This window comes from Arvicanthis niloticus, chromosome 2, assembly GCF_011762505.2.
Source record: "Arvicanthis niloticus isolate mArvNil1 chromosome 2, mArvNil1.pat.X, whole genome shotgun sequence".
NCBI classification, from domain to species: domain Eukaryota; kingdom Metazoa; phylum Chordata; class Mammalia; order Rodentia; family Muridae; genus Arvicanthis; species Arvicanthis niloticus.
In genome coordinates this window covers 117,730,154-117,749,857 of record NC_047659.1, presented here as the reverse complement: position 1 = coordinate 117,749,857, position 19,704 = coordinate 117,730,154, and the positions used below count along the sequence as shown (strand labels likewise).

Genomic DNA, 19,704 nt, shown 5'->3' with positions numbered 1-19,704 from the left:
ACAGAAGTAGACTCACTCATTTTACCAATGAGATTTTATTCCTGTGGCCTTTTACTGCTTTTTGTTTTTCTCCTCTTAATTAAATGGCTCTGTCTTCAAATGGATTCTTATGTTGAGACATCCATCTTTAAACCAAGAAAATGCTTGATAAACTTAGTTACCAGCTAGCATCCGTCTCTGAGTTTAAAATTATAACCCGACTTGTCATAAAGTCAAAGAGAACAAAACAGTGATTTTAAGGTTCACATCTAAGCACAGCTTATAAACGAAGCAGAGTCAGTGTGTTTATGTTATGGAAAAATCTAATGATGTCAACTTCAGCACACAGTTTAAAAGAAATTACTGGCTGCACAAACTGGGTAGAAATTTGGTTCATATGTGAATTTGATTCCCAGACTGACATTGAGTGGCTCACAACCACTTATAACTCCAGTTCCAGAAGATCTAATGCCTCATGCCTCCGAGGGTACCCACTTATATGGCATATACTCACATAGACACATACCCAAGATTAAAAATAAAACAAATCTTAGAAACTTTAATCTTAGAAACTTTAATCATGGAAGTGAGCATTTATGAAGAATGCTGTGCTAAGACATTCTTCCTGCAGTCTTAATGTCTCCACAGTGTGCAGAAGACAGTGAGACTGTGTTATGAGTTTCGTACGAAAACATTCACCTGGTGAAGTCCCCTAGAGTGTCCCAATGCAATAAGCGGTCCATGAAGTTTGCAATTCCAGTCTCAAAATCATTCCAGAATAAGCAAAACTATTTATGTACCCCACCCCCGATCTATTATTTAAAAAATCCAAAGGGTTATAGCTCAGTATATACCATAGTGATAAGACACTTGCCTAACATATATGAGACTCTGGCCTCATCTTTGGCACCTCCAAAAACTAAGCAAATGCCTTATACCTCTCAAAATATACAGAGAAATAAAAAAAATCATCTGAAAGTTATTAAACCCTTGAGCTGTGTCCTAGACAGCAAGAGTCTGGATGAAATAAAGAGCTATTTTTATTTGAAAATAATAGTCTATCTTCACATTAAATCTGAAGTGTGAAGACAATGCTGTCTTTTTAAATTTTAACTTAAAAAATTAAAGAAAGTTATGATTCTGTGTGCGTCAGAGTGTGGGTTTTTATACATGAGTGCAGAGACTGTAGAGGCCACAAATGGGCATCCGATCCATTTTAGCTGGAGTTAAAGGCACTTGTGAGCCACCCCGTATGGGAGCTGGAAACCAAACTCAGGTCTGCTAAAAGTACCTTGACTTTAAAATGTCATTCTTCAGGATCATGAAATACATTGCAGCTGGGCGAGCCCATTTGTGATGAGATCTTCTGAATTCACAAGTTAATTCGGAACCAACTCTGTGCCACCTTTTCCTCTGCACTTTGGCTTCTTTGAAGTTGTCATAAAAAGGAGACTTCCTTCCTTTTTCTTCCTCCTTCTCCTTCTCCTCCTCCTCCTCCTCTAAACGCAAAATCATCTACTTTGGGAGCCATATCTGAGAACATTATAAGGACAGAACTTTAAATGACACTCTCTCCATCTTGTGCATATTCTACACCTACAACTGAAAATGGATATATATTTTATGAATACTGTCCCTTATCGAAGTAGATGTTTTTATACAATATATTCTGATTACAGTATCCCTTCCCCCTACCTCTCCCAGTTTCTCCCCACCTCCTCTCTCATCTGAATTTATACCCTTTTAAAACATTTTATTCTATTATTTCTTAGATGCCTCTTCTTTTTCTGAGAAACAGAAAGGAGACTTTCAGTCCCCTAAGGATGCCCAGATGTCGGGCAGTGGTGGGCACACCTTTAATCCAGCACTTGCGAGGCAGAGGCAGGCAGATTTCTGAGTTCGAAGCCACCCTGGTCTACAGAGTGAGTTCCAGGACAGCCAAGGCTACACAGGGAAACCCTGTATCAAAACAACAACAACAACAACAACAACAACAACAAAACAAACACACACACAAACAAGAACAACCAAAAAGATGCCCAGATGATGTGCCCCCAGACAGATAATCTTTGCAGAACTTGGCATGCTTTCTAGGGAAGTGCCTTTTATCAAGGGTAGTTGCTAGGTATTTTAGTTCCTTTTAATGAAATACCCCCCTGTGAGGAGAGAGAGAGAGAGAGAGAGAGAGAGAGAGAGAGAGAGAGAGAGAGAGAGAGAGATATCTCCATTTGGGCTGACTGGGCCTTGGGTGCTGAGGACAGGGGTCACACATGAGCTCTGTTGCTGGTGTGCTTCAGGTCTCTATCTTTTCCTCTGAGCCTGTGCATTTCCTTGTAAAAGATGGGATACATGAGACTTAAAACCCCAGCCATTTTCTCTGTGCTGGAGGCAGGATGGGGGAACTTGTATTCCCCCCCCCCCAGGCTACAGCACAAACGCAGCATCATTGTTCTCAGAGTCTTGAGGAGTTTTCAGGATTTTTATTTTTTATAAAACCACACCTATTGCAGCATTCCCAAATGGTGGCTCCACTGGACAGATCCTAGGGAAAGAAATCACAAGCACACCCCACACCAAGTGTCATAGTGGCAGGTGGCCTGCCATCAACATCCAGGGTAGTACCCTCAAGAGTGGAGGACAGGAAGTTTGTCTGTCTTGGTTTCCTGAGTAAGTCAGAGGATTCCCTATTACCTACCCCTTCCCCACCCCACAGCAAAGGAAAAGAATGACTTCTTTGTTCTGGGGCAAGCATAGCTGGGCCTGCCCCCTATTAAAAAAAAAAAAAAAACCAATCTTATCTTCACTGCTGGTAGAAGACATTTTATTTCCTTCCTGTTTGCTGATCCTTGCTCCTCAAGGCCCCTCAGCACAGGTGATGATGGTAACATCACCATTACCAGGAGTCTTGGAACCCATCTGTCACCTGCAAACTGTCTTTATAGCCACAACAGGCTTGCATGCTGGCCACCAGACCTGGGCATGGCTTCTTGAAAGTAGACAAACCTATTTCTTGGCACATCAACCTACCAGACACTTCTGCACCTGTCCCTCCTTGTGGCCACCCAACAGCATTCAGAGAACAGTTTCCACTTTGTTATTGAAGTTCAGACTTCTGCCAGCCCCCATTATAGCCCACTGGAAGCCAGGGTCACCCAGAGAACTAGATTTAGGATGACTTCATTTCAGGTATAATATGATGGCAGGGTAGGAACCCACACAGATGGTTTCAGTTTGCAAATGTGAGGATGGAAATGGAACCAGGCAAGAGGGACTGCAAGGAGGGTGTGGAGAAGAACACACAGGACTAGTGATCCGTGTAGGCATGGCACCTGGAAACAAGACCAGAAACAGATATACCCCACATGAACCCTGTTGTACCATGATCCTACTCACATCATCCATGTCTTCAGTGAGGGGAGGGCAGCCGCTCTGACAGGTGAAGTCTACCCCAGACAACCCAAACACAAACATGCCCCGAGGATGGCAGTTCAGGGATGAAAAGGAAAGCATTGGGGCACAGAAAGGAAACAATGGCTCAACTGTCGAGTATATGGTTTCTCACCAGCATCTGTGAACCTAATGACCTCCTCAGTGGTTCCTTCTGGAACATTCTCTGACTGGGTACCATGTACTCTCTTTCTCTCCTGAATCTTTTGTTCCCAAAGCAAATGCTTTTAAATGAAGGTGCCTTCGAGCTCCTGTGGGTTGTTAAAGATTGGAACAAGCTGGGACAAAGATATTAAACTGATACCACTCAGGCCAGAGGGGATGGCTTAAGTGTATGAGAACCTTTTTCCCCTTTGGGGTGAGTAAGACCTCTTGAGTATCAGAATTGCTATGTGGAGGGAAAAAACAAAGGCTCCCTGTGAAGGTCCACTGGAGCTTTCTGGGTTATTGTGGTATCAGAAAGACATCTTCAACTCTACTTCCGTGGTACTATCCTGAGTAAGGAATTGGGGTCAGAGAAATGGAGGGGGCATTGGGTTCGAGCTCAGATGTAGATGTAAGCTGGAATTTAAGGCAAAGTGCGTTTTTTGGAAGCCTAGCAGACAGCTGTTTGGGCATCCTTGAAGGACATTTTTTAAAAGGTGTGCGCACACACACACACACACACACACACACACACACACACGCGCGCGCGCGCGCGCGAGCACACATGCGATGTGTGTGGGAGGGGGAGCGTTATCGATAAAAATAGCACTGCAGAACATCTGCTGGGCACCCAGAGGACTCCCAGTCCTTGGTAGAGGAGAAGAGGAGGAGATGTGTAAACAAGACTGAAGCAGGTGTGGCCAAGCAGCCCCTGCTGAGTAAGGCTGGTGCCTGCTTACACTACCCTAGGATAAATAAGGACAAAGATGCCACATGGGAAAGATAGCTTCTGCCACCAAGTCAGTGAGGTGCCCCTCCAATCACCCAGCCATAGAAGAGTGACTTCTCTCTAAAGAGGAACAGGGTTATGGATACATTTGGAACTTCCTGCAGCTGAAGGAACAGAATGGCAAAGAGAGCAGCTGGGGGTGGGGCGGGGCTCTGCCAGCAGGCAGGCAGGTGTCTCTTGTAGATCCACTTAGCAGTTCATTACCAAGCTCCATCTGCCTGGGTAACCATTACTCATGCCAGTGAGTGTCTGAGGCTGTAGTGCCACTCCATCTGGGGAACTCTTTGGTGAGAGGCACTTCCTCTGGGCCATGCCTGAAACACCATCACCTGGGGAAAGGATGGCCTCTCTTCTCTGGAGCACAGAGCAATTGCAGCACAGGTTTTCATTTCCAGATCATGGTCTCCTTGCTGTCTTCATTTTGCTGAATCATCATAGCACCCCTATTCTGCAACCACAGGCAGGACTGTGTTGACTGACAGTTGGAGATGCACTGGGTGCCAGTGTGAGCAGGAGTGGAGCGTGGGCAGCTGAGTTGTTAGATCGCCACCCAGTTTGTCCTTATCTTTGAGTTCGTTTTTTTTCTTGGGTGGTGACCAAGCTTTTGAGCATTAAGAATTTAATAGGAGCTGGGGAGATGAGTCAGCTGATAAAATGCTTGCCGTGAAAAGCATAAAGCATGAGAATCTGAGTCTGATTCCTCCAAACCCACATCAAAAAGTCAGGTGCAGTGGCGCACCCTTGTAATACCCATGCTAGAGAGTCAGGGGCCAGCAGGTCCCCTGAGCTCACTGGACAGCCTAGAGATCTAGCTTAATCAGTAAGTTACAGGTACAATGATAGATCCCGTCCCCAAAAGCAAGACAGAATGTGATTGAGGATGACACCTGACATTGAATTTTGGCTTCCTTAGCATAGACACATGGATGCACACTAGCATACATAGATGTGAACACACACACACACACACACACACACTTGAATATATAAAGCTCCATTGGTAGTATGCTTGCCCAGCACGTAGGAGTCCTTGGGATCCACCCCCAGCACCACATAAACTAGGCATGTGGCTCACACCGGTCATCCTAGGCAGGTGAATGCAGGAGAAACTGGAGCTCAAAGTCATCCTCAGCTACAAAGTGGGCTTGAGGCCAGCACAGGCCAGGTGAAAAAAAAAATTAAATGCAGTTTCTAAAGTGGTACCTGGCACCACTAAGGTATCAAATGAAAGAGTTCAGTGTTTGCTTTACCATCCAGACTCTCCCAAACTGAGCCTTTCAAGGACATTGAGGGCACCATTTACCTCCCTGGATCTCTATCCTAAATACAAGTTTAAGGTATTTCCCTGCAGTCTTACTCTGCAGTCACTGAAATGGCCGGTGCCATCAGAAATCACTCCGGCAGTATCTCTGGCAAATAATCGGTCTGAAACTCCAGGATGCATCAGGACACGTTTCTTTGCCCTGCTCACCACTCTGCTTTCATATTAAGGCCATTTAGGGAGATCAGTCTCCAGAATGAGCTGGTTCTTTGGTTGTTCACGTGGAACAACAAAATTGTTCTACCACTTGTCCTAAAATAGTGTGTGTGCTCTTGCTTCATGAAGCCTTCCCATCCACTAGTGTAGAGAGATGAGGGCTCTGTATGCCCAGAGTCTGTGGAAAATCCTGTGGACTCTAGTAAGCACCAAGGTAGAAGAACAACCTAGCCTACCCAAGAGCACCACGAAGCTTGATTCTGGTATGAGCTAAACAGGCCCCTTTGCGACATTTCATGAATATTTTCTGCTTGCAGATTTGAAAGCCCTCAAAAATACTTAGTTCAGCAGATAAGTTTTCAGATCAGGTGGCTCAGTACCGTGAGCTCCAAGTGGGAGGGTTGTTTTGATCTGGAGAAGCATAAACTTATTTTTAATGTCTTCTCCCAGATTTATATTATAAAAAACTTTGAACACTAGAAAAATTGGATAAAGGGCTGGGGAGATGGCTCAGTGGTTAAGAGGAATGACTGCTCTTGCAGAGAGGACCTGGAGTTGATTCCCAGCACCTGCATGGTAGCTAACAACTGTCTGTAACTCTAGTTCCAGGGGGATTTGACACTCTTCATATCTCTACAGGCATTGAACGTGTGGAATAATGTTAAGATAATCCTAAGGGTCCTAAATGGTTGAAGAACACCCTTGAAGAGATGGAAAGATTCTAAGAACCAGAGGGGATGGATGACTTCAAAGAAACACAGGACTGATGACCACATGGCCTCTCAGAGACTGTAGCAGCTTGTACCAGGCCTGTACAGGTTCAAGCCAGATGGGGTTCCAGCACTGAGAGGGGAATTGGTCATGGGCTTCTACTCCTTACAAAGCTCTCTGCAACTGATATTGACTTACAAAGGAAAATAGTTTTCTTCACTGAAGTATCACTGGGCATATTAACCATACTTCAAGGTAGGCCACCTTCCCAGTAGTAATTGGCCAACAAATTTAATAGTGTTTATTTTTGTATATTCTGTATTTTTTGTAGAGTTTATTTTGTGTGTTGTTTTCTTTTCTTTCTTCTTCTTCTTCTTTTTTTTTTTTAAAGAGAGAGAAAGAAAGGATGTGGAGTTGGCTGGGGAGAAGTTGGGAGGAGTTGGGGAGAGGGAAAATTGTGATCAGAATTCACAGTGTAACTTTTTTTTTTTTTCAATAAAAAAAGAGAAACACCCCTCAAATTTATCACAGCCCAGATTTCAAATCTAAATGTGGGAAGAAGTGATCTATAACATGCATCTTTTACGTGAAACATCACCCAAAGGGAGGTCAGGAGCTAGAAGAAGATAAAATTAGTGTCTCACAGAAAATAATTCACCTCTATGGAAAATAACCACCATATGCAGAAAGCATATGGGCATATTGCTTTGTGTTTAAAAAAAATACTAGCAAATTGAAGTCTTAGGTTTCAGATTTTTTTTCCCCAGTAAGTATAGAAAGTGCAGAGTTTTTGATAGTCTGAGCAAAATCACAAGTGGAATTGCAAGCTGCCTTCTGTCTTGGTTTGTTCCAAAGTCACCAGATGAGCGAGTCTATTATGTCAGACACTGGGTGGAACATGAGCATTTATTCATCTGCCGCTGAAGGATGCTCTCTGGCCCAAATCATGTGCCTTTCCAGGAATATTCAGAACCTGGGAACCACTAAGAAGGGGAAGCATGGGAACCTGCCTAGCCCAAACACTTCCCATGGGGTCAGCTGAGGTTTTGAGTGTGGGAGTCATTCCTGGTTATTTCCATCTTGGTGCCTGGCACATCTGCACTCTCAACTTTACCTCTAACAACTCCCTGGAGAGATTCACCCTGGAGAGGAACACACTGCTTTCAGTCTAGCTTTGATTCAGAGTTACCTTCCAGTCAGGCCAGGTTATAACAGCACATTGGAACTTTAGAAGCAAGAGGAGCCACATGGATGCATTTAGGGGCACTGTGCAGATGAACAGATACCCAGGGGTGGCATGTGTGTCTGGAGAGGCCTGAAGAGGAGACAGAAGTCACATCTTTCCATATGGTGACTTGAGTCCCATTTGGAGGCACAGTGACCAGTTAGACTCTGAGCCACCAGCTCACTGTGCTGTACTTTATGCCTTTCTGTTGGAATTTTCTCTTTTGTACTTTTTAATATATTACTTTTATTAAATATTTGAGAATTTACTATAATGGATTTTGGTCATATTCACCCTGTTCCCCACACTTCACCTAATTCCTGCCAGGTCTACCCTACCACTCTATACCCTCCACATCATGTCTTTTTTTTTAAAAAAAAAAATTTACTGAGTCCAACTTGTGTTACCCATATACTCATAGATATGATGTGTGTGGACCCATTCATTGGAGTGTGGTTGACCTACTTGGAGTGAGATTGGGTGGCACTATCAAGTCCAGGAGAGCCACAACTTTGCACCTGTCTCAGCATCTCTAGTACTGTAATTACAGGATTTTAACATTTCTCCTTGTCCTGGACTTCTCAATGTTCAGCACAGGTTCAGAGCAGGCCCAGCGCTGCCAGAGTCAGAGAGGGAGGAGAGTATCCATTCCAGAAGTCTTGGGATTGGAGTCTGGCCCCCAACACCTGTGTTTCAGTTTCCAGGATGAATGTCTTTCATATTTTTATGATTTATATTTTATTTATATTTAGATGCATGCAATACAAATCTCTGTTCTGAAAAACTGATCTCTTGATAAAATTCCTTAAAACACCAACATTTAAAACTGAAGAATGTGGAAAGAAGATCTAGAAAGCTGAGAATTGGGAAGGGGATGTCAGAAGTTCTCAGGAGAACTATGATGCCTACTCTGTAGACATCTTCAGCATCTCTGCAGGGCTTACTCCTGGGGTTCCACTGGAGGAGATTTCTGTTGGCTAGAGCTTGAGGTTTGCCTCTTGACTGAATTCCTATCTGATAGTGATACTGGTTCATGACCACACTTTGAGAAACACTGACCAAAGGCATGAATTGCTGCTGTAAGGTACAGGGTCAGCTGAATGAAATGGATAAATGTGGTCTTGGTCAGGGCAGGCATGGTGGAGTATGCCTAATCCTAGCACTTGAAAGGCAGAAGCAGGCAGATCAGTGGGCACTTTAGGTCATCCTGGTCTACATCGTAAGTTAAAAGGCATCCAGTTAGACTATGTGAAGACATAGTGAAACTCCATCTCAAAAAAAGGAAAGGTGACTTTGGGCAAAGAGTCCTTAAGGACCAGGACTTTATGAATGCTGGACATCCTTACTCCACTGCCCAGTTTCCTCCATCACAAGCATCCCTGTTGCCAAGCTCCTGGGTAACTACAGAGAGTTGGGTGCCAAAGGGGAAAACATGTGGCTCCCAGGAAGCATACACAAACACTTTGCAGTGGAACATTGTGAAGTTGATGCTTGGAAGACCTCTGATAGGGGCCTGTCACTCCATGCTAGAGAATGCTTGCTTTGTAAACAGTAGACACCAGAGTGGCTGCAAAAACAGCTTAGTCAATAAAGTTCTTGCTATGCAAGCAATGACTATCTCGGTTTGATCCTTAGCACCCATGTAAAAAGCTGGGCAGGGTGGTGAACTGGAAAATGGATACAGAAGAGTCCCTGGGGCTCACTAGCCAGCCAACCTAGCCTAACTGGCCAGCCCTGGGTCGAAGTGAGAGACCTTGTCTTTAAAAAGCAGAGCTGGGGGCTAAAGAGATGGCTCAGCAGTTAAGAACACTCACTGCTCTTCCAGAGGTCCTGAGTTCAATTCCTAGCAACCACATGATGGCTCCCAACCATCTAAAATGGGATCTGATGCCCTCTTCTGGCGTGTCTGAAGACAGCTATTTTATTTATATATATATAAATAAAATAAATAAATCTTTAAAAAAAAAAAAACAGGGTTGGTAGGTGTGAGGAACACTGAGGTTGACTTTTTTGACCTTTATCATACATGCACACACATGTACATACAGATATATACATAGAGATACACACAAACATACATACATACACACATACACAATCACACAATCACACACATATACGTACATACACATACACACAACAGGGAGACCCAGTAGAGGCCTGTACCTTCTTTCTTTCCAGGTTGAATTTTCATAACTAAGGCTCTGATTATAAGCTGTGTTCATTGGCTGAAGGTATCTCCTAGATGGGTCAGCTCCCTAGCACCATGGCCGCCTCGCCCATGAAGAGAGCAGCACCTCTCTGTCTAGAAAATGCTCTTGGGCAGATAAAATGATTCTGGCCATTAGCAGGCCCTTTGGTGTTTGTCTGCATACCCCTGTCACTTTCTTTCTTCTGACACACTCTGGGATCATTTTTCCTATGAATAATGGGTTCTTTCCAGGTGTGGAGGTGCAGGCACTAATTCTATTACACTAAAAGGTAGGTGTATCTCTGTGAGTTTGATGCCCAGTCTAGTCTAGATAGTGAGTTCCAGAATATCCAAGGCTATGCAAAAGACCTTTTCTCATCTCGTTCCCTCTCCTCACAAAAAAAGGGGGGTGGTGTCTTAATGTAAGGTTTAAGTAGTTTGGGATATCCTGAACTGGGACATTTACCTTTCTCCCAGAAAATGGGATGATGCCCAATACAATCCATCTTTTTCTTCTTGACTCACTTTCTAATTATGGGGTGTTATAGATATGATCCTATGCTGGGTATAGTGTATGAGGTCATTATTAAGTCATTGAGTAAACTGTACTGTCTGACCTACATGACCATCTCCTGGAGAATGACACCTGGCTGCAAAGCACAGAAAGTGACACCCACTGGCAATCAGTGAGGCTGTCCTGAAACCCTGTCCACATGGTCTAATCCTCTCAGGGTCCTACCCATCAGTCTGTTGCTTGAGTTCCTAGGTGTTAGAACAAATCAGTAAACTTTCACTTCTTCATCTGCTTTAAAAAAGGAAGTTAATAAAATCTGCCTTCACTTCAAATGCCCTTGATATCATAAAGATAACTGGAGAAATCTCTCTATGGGTTTTGACCCAGGCCAAAGGGAATTGGATAAATCCAAGGGAATGGACCATCTAGCCTCTGAGTGTGATAGCCATTAGACAACATCTTTAATCATAGCCTATGTTGCCAGTGATACCCTTATGGTCACAATTCCCAGAAGGGCATTTTGCCCTTAATAGCTCTAAGCTTTAAAATCTCTGTACCATGGCAAACCCATTTTGAATGAATGATGTCCTCTGGTTGCTATTAGCTGCCCCTAAAGACCATGAGGTGTCAATGGTCTCTCTCTCTATCTTGACAGCCAGGATGTTTTGTTCTCAGAAGCTGACAGTAAGACATTGTAGTGTTTTGTTTTGTTTTTCAGCCTGTAGGGGGCAAAACCTCCTGTTGGTGGTTTCAGAGACCAAGGGAGAAAGCTTTAGGAAAAGACCTGGGAGCCGATGGTTCACCCCAGCAGCAGTCATGACATAGGGGCTACTTTCTGTGAAGAAGGCTAAGGAGTTGGGTGTTCTTCCTGTAAAAAACTGCTGTCAGCATTCCCTGAAGTGTAGACACACAGACAGACATCGGAATTGTTCGGGTGTGACTCTAAAGCCAAGTTTTAGGAAGAAAACATTCTGGCTGTTACAGCAAAATGATATTCCCCTGGTCTCCATTCAAGCAAGCAAGCAAGCAAGCAAGCAAGCAAGCAAGCAAGCAAGCAAGATGTTCATTTTTGTCCCCTGCCCCACCCTTTTTTGTCTGTTAACGGTAGTTGTGAACTAGGGAAGGGTACAATGTGGGTAGAAACTCTTAATCCTCGGCCTTGCCCATACTATGCACCAGGGTTCCAGGCTGGGGCTGTAGAATCTGATGGGGGTGCAGGATGGATGGACAGTATGATAAAAGGGTGCTAGCCTGGGGCAGGCAGGATTGGGTGGAAAGGTTACAGGCAGGTCCAACAGGGCTCAGACGCTGTGTAGAGATCCTGGAGCCAATGGGCCCCTTAGTACCTGGCTCTGCCTGCAGCCGGCCCATGGCAAATACAGGCTATCAAAGCCTTCAGCACTCCTGAATGGGACAAAGAAAAGGCGCATTAATGATTAACTCTGCTAAAAGCTCCGGCTTTTGTATTCCCATGGTGCCTGGCCTATCTGCCTGCCATGTGACCGGCTCTGGCCATTTTCTCGCAGATTGGGGAAAGCTAGTGAGCAAACACAGGTGGTTCAGAGTCGCCCGGCTGTCAGGGACAACCGCGGGCAACACCAGCTATGCCTGGCGAAATTAGCTGTTCTGTTTGCCTCCAATTTCGCTTCCTGGTGCTCTTACTTTCTAAGTCGAATGTCATTTTGCCCTTATTTTCCACTATTCACAGTAGCTGCCAAAAAAGGCGCCAAAGCCCCCGCCTCCCCCAAAAAGGGAAAAGGAGGCACACAGCCTCGTGTTCCTTTGAACTCTGCAATAACGTTTGGTGATCAAATGCAAAGGCCGGGTAAACTAATTAAAACCCCTCAGGTCTTTAACTCCCTGCAAGAGCAAATTGATTCTTCTCAAAGGGAATTATTTTAGTGATCCTGACCAATACGCAAGCCACAGCAGTGACGTCATAAGACTGCTAGAGTAGACCGCAGTTGAGTACCCTATGATGCAGGGGCCATGGCAAGCGCCCACTGGTGAAATCGCAAAGCTGGAAAGGGTGAGTGATTGGAGCCTCATCTTATCAGTTTGCGGTTCAGTGTCAAGGTCCCTCTAGTGGCATTTTTTTGTTTTGTTTTGTTTAAATTCATTTCTTCCTTGGCCCACACCGGACAGACTTTCTTTTTCTTGTTCAAATATTTATATGCGTGTAGTATTGCACGCTGCTTCCCATTGCTCACAATCGCAGTCATAAAGCATAGATTATCAGCTCAATGTGATAAAGGCCCTTTAAGTCAACACCAGAAATGAGCAGAAAATGAAATAAAGTTATAAAAAGGAGAGCATCAATGTCTACAACGGGTGTGTCGGTCTGCAGGGACTTTAGCTAGAAGGGAGCCATCTTATTCATACCAACAGCACCACTGAACCTGTTAGCAGCCTTTCATATTTAAATACAGCATCTGACTAATTCTCATTTAAAACAGAGGACAAGAAGAAAAAGGGAAGGAAGAGGAGGAGGGGAGGAGGAAAAGCAGGGGGGAGGAGGAGGAGGAAGAAGAAGAAGAGGAGGAGGAGGAGGAAGAGGAAGAGGAAGAAAGATCGGTTCAAAAGTTTCGCAGGTGCTTCTATGCTGCCCTATGTTTCCAGGACTGGTCACCACAAAAAAGACTTACAGCCTCAAGCCTAAGCACTGTGATGAGTTCATGATGTTTTCATGAGGGACCTGGTGGTGTTGATGTCACCCTTTCCCATAGTTCCTAGGCTTTTGATTTTTGTGTGATGAAGATTGTATGGCCACAAATCTCAGCTGCAGGGGAAACTTGGTTATCCTCATGGGTATGATAAACCCAACGTGGATCATTAACAACCACCACAATTAGATAATGAATTCTGGGCTTTTGCTTGTTTTGTTGTTATTATGTGGAAGGATACTAAAAGATAATTCAACTCATTTCCCCTTGTAGGTGCTTACAGACTAATGGCCATGGTACAGAGAAAACAAGAACTGTAATTAAACAAAAGTCATATTTATTCAGCAGGTATGTGGAGCCTGACTGTGAAACTCACATATAAGAACAATCTTATGGTGTTAGACTAAAAATCTCAGCTTCTGGCTTGTTATTCCCAGGGGCATCTCCTTCACCATCTTCAGTTATTAAACAAAATCAAAAGTTTGTTCCAAATAAAGACCAATGTATAGGGTGTGTGTGTGTGTGTGTGAGAGAGAGAGAGAGAGAGAGAGAGAGAGAGAGAGAGAGAGAGAGAGAGAGAGAAAGAAAGAAAGAGACAGAGAGACAGAGAGAAACACTGCCATCAAACAACAGGATTTCATTAACACTCATAAAAAATAACCAACCACACCTGAACATTTTGAGCCGTATCCTAGGCTGTGCTCCCTCTCTCTATAAGAAGTGAAAGCAGGATAGGAAATTCAGTTCAGTGGTAGCTTGCTCAAGACCTTGAGTTGGATCTCTAACTACCTCCACAAAGTAGAAAAGAATTGAAATTATAAAAAGTATTCACTGACCATGATAGAAGAAAATAAATTAACAACAAAAAGCAAGCAGGGAAGTCCTCAAACACCTACAAACTAAATGATAGCCCAAACAATACATTCATTAGTCCAGTTAAGAAAAAAAATCAAGTTAAAGAGACTCAACTTGAAAAAAAAAAAGAATATAAAGTAAATACATTACATCAACATTTATTGTGCTCAGCTAAGGCATTTCGAAGATGGAAAGTACAATCCTAAGTGTGTAAGTAAAGGCAGATTAAAGCCACAAATCAGTAGTATAAGCTCTTATCCTCCTGAGTCTAGAAGAAGAAAAACAAACAAGCAACTAACATGTACAAGAAAAGAAATCAGAGAAGGGAAAAGCAACTGGGTTTTGCTAATTTGTATTAGCAAAGCAAAGAATTTTTTCTTGGGAGAGATCAATTAAACTGACAGACTGAGCAATACATAGACATAAAAAAGATGGCCAAACACAAAAAAAGATGGCCACAAATTACTTATATCAGGAGTAATACAGGAGATACAACTATAGACTGTGCAAACAACAAAATACACACAGGAAATTAGTATAATTCTATACATCAACAGGGCAACTTCAATGAAATGACAACTTCCTTGAAAAGGACAGATGACCCTAACTTATCCACTATAGGTCATAATTTTAAAGCCTCATAATAATGAAGAACATTGGGCTTTTTTTTTTCTAACTGACCCACCCCAAAGAAATCTCCATACCTGATAGTTTCACTGCAAAATGGGACCTGATATTTAAAGAAGAGATGGCATACTTTCTTCACATTCTCTTCTAGAATATAAAGGAGAGGAAATACCTAACAATTTCTTATATGAAGTTAGTACTATCCTGACACCAAAACTAGGCAGACAATTTTAAAAAGAAAATTAAAGATCAATATCTCTACTAAATACAGACAAAAGTTCTTTAGCAAAATTCTAGCAAGAGGAATTCAGTATTATATCAAAAGTTATAGTCCATGGCTAAATGGGATTGTTTTGTAGCTGCAAGGCTGGTTCAATATTGGAAATCAATTAATGTAATTCACCTTTTGAAATGGCTAAAGGAGAAAATCCACACAATCATATAAATCTACAGAGTAAGTACTTACCACAACTCAACACAATGCATGACTAAGAAATCTCAGAAAGAGGCCTGGGAAGTTGGCTGAGTGGCTAAAAGTGCTTGCTACTCCTGGAAAGGATCAAAGTTAAAATTGCAGTATCTACTTTATGTATCTCACAAATGTAACTCCAGCTCCCAGGGATCCTCTCCTGGCCTCCAAAGGCACCTGTATATACAGATCATGCTCCTAAACACACACACACACACACACACACACACACACACACAACACACACACATACACACACACAGACACCACACCATACCATACACCTAGAGCACACATGCACCACATATAACACAACACATACAACACACACACCACATACCACAACACACACACTACACACACACAAACACACATACCACAACACACACACATACCACACACACACCACACACACCAAATACACACACACCACACATAACACAACACACACAAAGAGTAAATAAAAATCTGAAAATAAAAACTTGAAAAAGTATAGTTGGAAACAGACTTGGCTTGGTAAAGACCATTTGCAGAAACACACACCTGACACTATGTTTGGTGATAAAAGTCTGAGCATTTCCCTTGTGGTTGAAAACACAGTGAATGTTCATGTCACCATCCATGTCTACCATGGCAGTGGAACATCTTGCCAGTTTAATAAGGCAAGAAAAGTAATAAAAAGCATAATTGACCAGAAAGAAAAAGCAAAAACCTTCTGTTTCTTGCATATAACACCATCGTTCCTATAGAAGATTTCAAGGAACTTACAGGAAATATCTTAGTGAGTAAATCAAGGCAGGACACAAGGACAACATGCAAGGATTAGTTGTATTTCTCTATTCTAGCAATGGCACATGAGTACTGAAATTAAAATATAGTAACATTTATCATTTCTAGAAATGAAGGAAAGAAGGAAGGAAGAAAAAAGAAAGATAGGAAAGGAAGGAAGAAAGAAGGAAAGAAAGAAAAATAAACAAATAAAGATTTATGTATACCAGGTAGAGTGGCACATCTTGTAATTCTAGCCCTTGGGAGACAGAGGTAAGATGTTGATTAATTTAAGGCCAGTCCAGGCAATTTAATGAGAGCATGTTTAACAAAATGAAGTAAGGAAGAAAAGAGGGAAGGAAATGAGGAATTTAATTAAACAAGTACAAGGTATTTATGTTACCAAATCCATAATGCTGATATGAAGGAGCCAGTGATGACTTAAAAGTAGAAGGGAAAATATACTATGTTCATGGATTGGAAGATTAAATATTATAAAGATACCAATTTTCTCCAAGTGTACATACAAGATTAGTATAATCCTTATCAAAACTCCAGCAAGAGTTTAACTAAGTAATATTTCTCCAAAGTTGACATGGAAAAGACAAGGGAACTAAAATAACCTAAATTTTGTTTAGAAAAAAGAAAACCAAGCAGGATTCAGTTTTTCATGTTTCAGTTACTTATTATGTGACTGCACTTGACACAGTTACAAAGGTTATCAATGGAGGAAGACAGTACTGAAATTACTGGACATCCCGAGGCAAGCTGCGTCACGACCTAAGTTTTGAGTCTTAGGCAAAAATTAACTTGAAATGCATTATAGACTTACATGTAAAAATTACAACACTTTTCCAAGAAGACATAAGGCAGCCTTTCAGAGATGAGCCAAAGGTTTCTTAGATTTTGTACCCAAAGTATAATCTGTAAGAGAAAAACATTGTTAGACATTGTATAGATTGCAACTTTTGCTCAGTGAAAGACTCTGTTAGACAGTGTATCACAAACCATTTATTGAATGATTTAGACAAAGAATATATACAGAGCTCTCCAATCCCAGCAGAAGAAGTTCCCCAAACAATCCTGTTAAAAAAATTTGTGTGAAAGGCCATTTCATAGCCAGGGTTATGAATATTAAATATAAACACATTCAAAGATAAACAGGACTGAAGGAAATCAGGCATTGAGGATGCTAATAAAAACCAGAATGAGAAATAGTTACCATATCTAATACTAGCAAGGAAGTAGAGAAACTGTGTCTCAGATTGCTGGTAAGAAGGTCAAGCTAATCTGAAAAGCAGCCAGACAGTTTCTTTTAAAATAAATGTGGGGCTGGAGAGGTGGCTTAGTGGTTAAGATCACTTGTTATCCTTGCAGAAGACCTGTACAACCACCTGTAATTCCACTTCTGGAGGATCCAATGCCTTCTTTCTGACTGCCACAGGCACCAGGTATGGTTCACTTATGTAAGTGCAAGCAAAACAAGTACACACCAAAAATAAATAAATAAATAAGTATGAAATAATAAAAAGTAAACATGGCACCACCTATGATCAGCAACTGAGTTCTTAGACATTTTTGTCCAAAAGGATGAAGGCTTATATTCCTACAAACACTTTTGTGCAAAGGACAGTTTCATTCACGACAACCTCAAGCTGATGCAATGTACGTATGTTTTAAGGAGTGACTTATTAGATACAATGTGATAAATCATATCATAGGATAGGATACTACTTGGCAATAAAAAGGAAAACGGGGCTGGAGAAATGGCTCAGCCATTAAAGGCTCTCTCTCTCTCTCTCTCTCTCTCTCTCTCTCTCTCTATATATATATATATATATATACCAAAATATATAACAAAAAATCATTGATGATTTCCAGATAACTATATTGAAGCAGAAAATTTTAATCTTCAAAAGTACCATAATGTGATTCCATATATGCAACATTCTTCATATGTAAATGAAAGAAACGGAGGACAGTTTAAAAGCTGCTAGTGGTTAAGAAGAAGGCAGGATGGGAAAGAAATTAGTGGCTGTGACAATTTGTAGTGCCCTTTGTTTCTTACTGTGTCTTCTTTATACCTCACCCAGGTAGTGTGCATTTTCTCCTGAACTGGCTACCTAAGTAAGTACATTTCTTAGTGTTCAAAGTAACTTGTGAGGATGGTTGATGCCTCTTCTAGGCACAGGGCGTCCCACACCTTCATAGCCAACATAACAGTGGGGCTCTTGTGAGCCCCACAAAGGGTTGTGTTCCCAAGGGGAGCCTGCTTCCTTTGTGAAAGTGTGGGGAGGGAAGCGATATGGTGTTAATCAATACACCCAGTGATAAATGTTTATCTTGAGCAGAAAGCAAATAAAGGCGGGTTAGTGAGACCTTTATTGCCTGCTGTGGAGTCAGATCCACCTACAGCAGCTGGAGTCTTTTCTAGGTCATGCAGCAGAAAAGTTGAACAACCGTTTTAATTTTTTTTTCCTGAAGTGCTAGGATGTAGAGGAAAATCTTTGCCAACCCCAATATGTAGTATTTATAGACTCTAAAAGTTGCATGTATTTCTCCAAAGTATAGGATCAAAAATGTAAAACTATGTTAAGATAAGTCTGAAGCATAGATTGAAAGTGCATGGAGGCATAGTATGCTGGTGTTAGGAATTAAGACTAGCTTGAGAGTCTTAGAGATGTTCTCCTGTCTATACCTTTTGGGTTCTTGAACTTTCTAGGGCTCCTCTGGAGGAGTGGTGGAAACATAACATGTTAGGTCCTGCTTCTGAGTACCTAGCCAGGTAAGGTTCTTGGACTGGGAGCCAGGAACTTGAAGCATTTGTGACAAGTTCCCAGCTGCCACTATTCCTGGTCAAAGGACCCCACTGTGAGAATCCTTGTTGGAAGGCACAGGCTTTGGTCCGGGGCTATTCAGTTAGATGTCCTTATACCTGGAGAACTCATGGTTGTTCTTGAGAAGGAGGAGTATACTTGCTGTTTCATAATTTTTCTGGGCTGATCAGTATTGCCAGACAGGTGGGAGTGTGGTTCTGTATTTGGCAGCAGCTGGAATAGCCCTGAAAGGTCAAAGAGCAATAATGCAACAGCAGGCAAGGTTGCTGTAAGCTCAGGAGACAGACTATCACAGGAGGATGAGCCCTTGACTCATGAGACTGTTTGAAATCTTCTTTTTGAGCATCTGTTTTAAACCTACAAAGTTCATCAAGAAAACTGAAGCCATTATCTTTACCATTTTGGCAAATAAATTCTACTCCAAAATCACATTTATGTATTTATTTATGTGCGTATATGTATGTCGGTGCATATACTTTCATGTGTGGAGGTCAGAGGACAACTTGAAGGAACCAACTTCCTATGGGGCCCAGGGACCAGACTCAAGTGGTCAAGGCTACTGGAAAACCCCTTTACACATGTCATCATTTTGCTTAGGCCTCCACATTAGCCTCAGACACACACGAAGTGGGAAGGAAGGTGGCAGCTTCCAAGAACTCAGTTAACATAGTGGAGTGGAGATGGATTCTGGGAGCCCTTTTACTCTCCACACAGTAGTACATCCCACCTGAAAACAATCACCATCCCCTGTTCCCACAAACAAGGATCCTGGTAATGAAGGGACTTCCAGGGTGAGAAACTTGTTGAACAGAGCCAACCTTCCTCAGCAAGTAGAGTCCTGGATGAGATGTGACTGTTCTTGGAGGTGTGATTCGGTATGAACTTCAGGGGGATCAGTGGGAAGCAGCTTTTAGGGTAGGTAGGGATCAGAGGTAGACTTGTTAACTGTGGAGGACAGGGAAGGTGGAGGAAGCAGAGCTTGGCAAAGAGCACACTGAGCTATGATG

General features: G+C 42.3%; 1 long non-coding RNA gene across 24 annotated transcripts in view; it reads left to right on the top strand.

The window, feature by feature from the left end:
- The window catches only part of LOC117702737 (uncharacterized), a 104,738-nt gene that overhangs the window by 61,255 nt on the left and 23,779 nt on the right, over positions 1–19,704 (top strand). For 18 of the 24 annotated variants that reach the window (XR_013108880.1, XR_013108887.1, XR_013108891.1 and 15 more), the window contains 4 exons: positions 6,477–6,803; positions 13,415–13,489; positions 17,238–17,311; positions 17,954–17,987. This is a non-coding gene — a long non-coding RNA (uncharacterized LOC117702737). Of the gene's footprint in view, positions 1–6,476; positions 6,804–13,414; positions 13,490–17,237; positions 17,312–17,953; positions 17,988–18,582; positions 18,646–19,704 lie in introns of all 24 variants that reach the window. The other 6 variants (XR_013108889.1, XR_013108882.1, XR_013108892.1 and 3 more) reach the window with 4 other exon arrangements.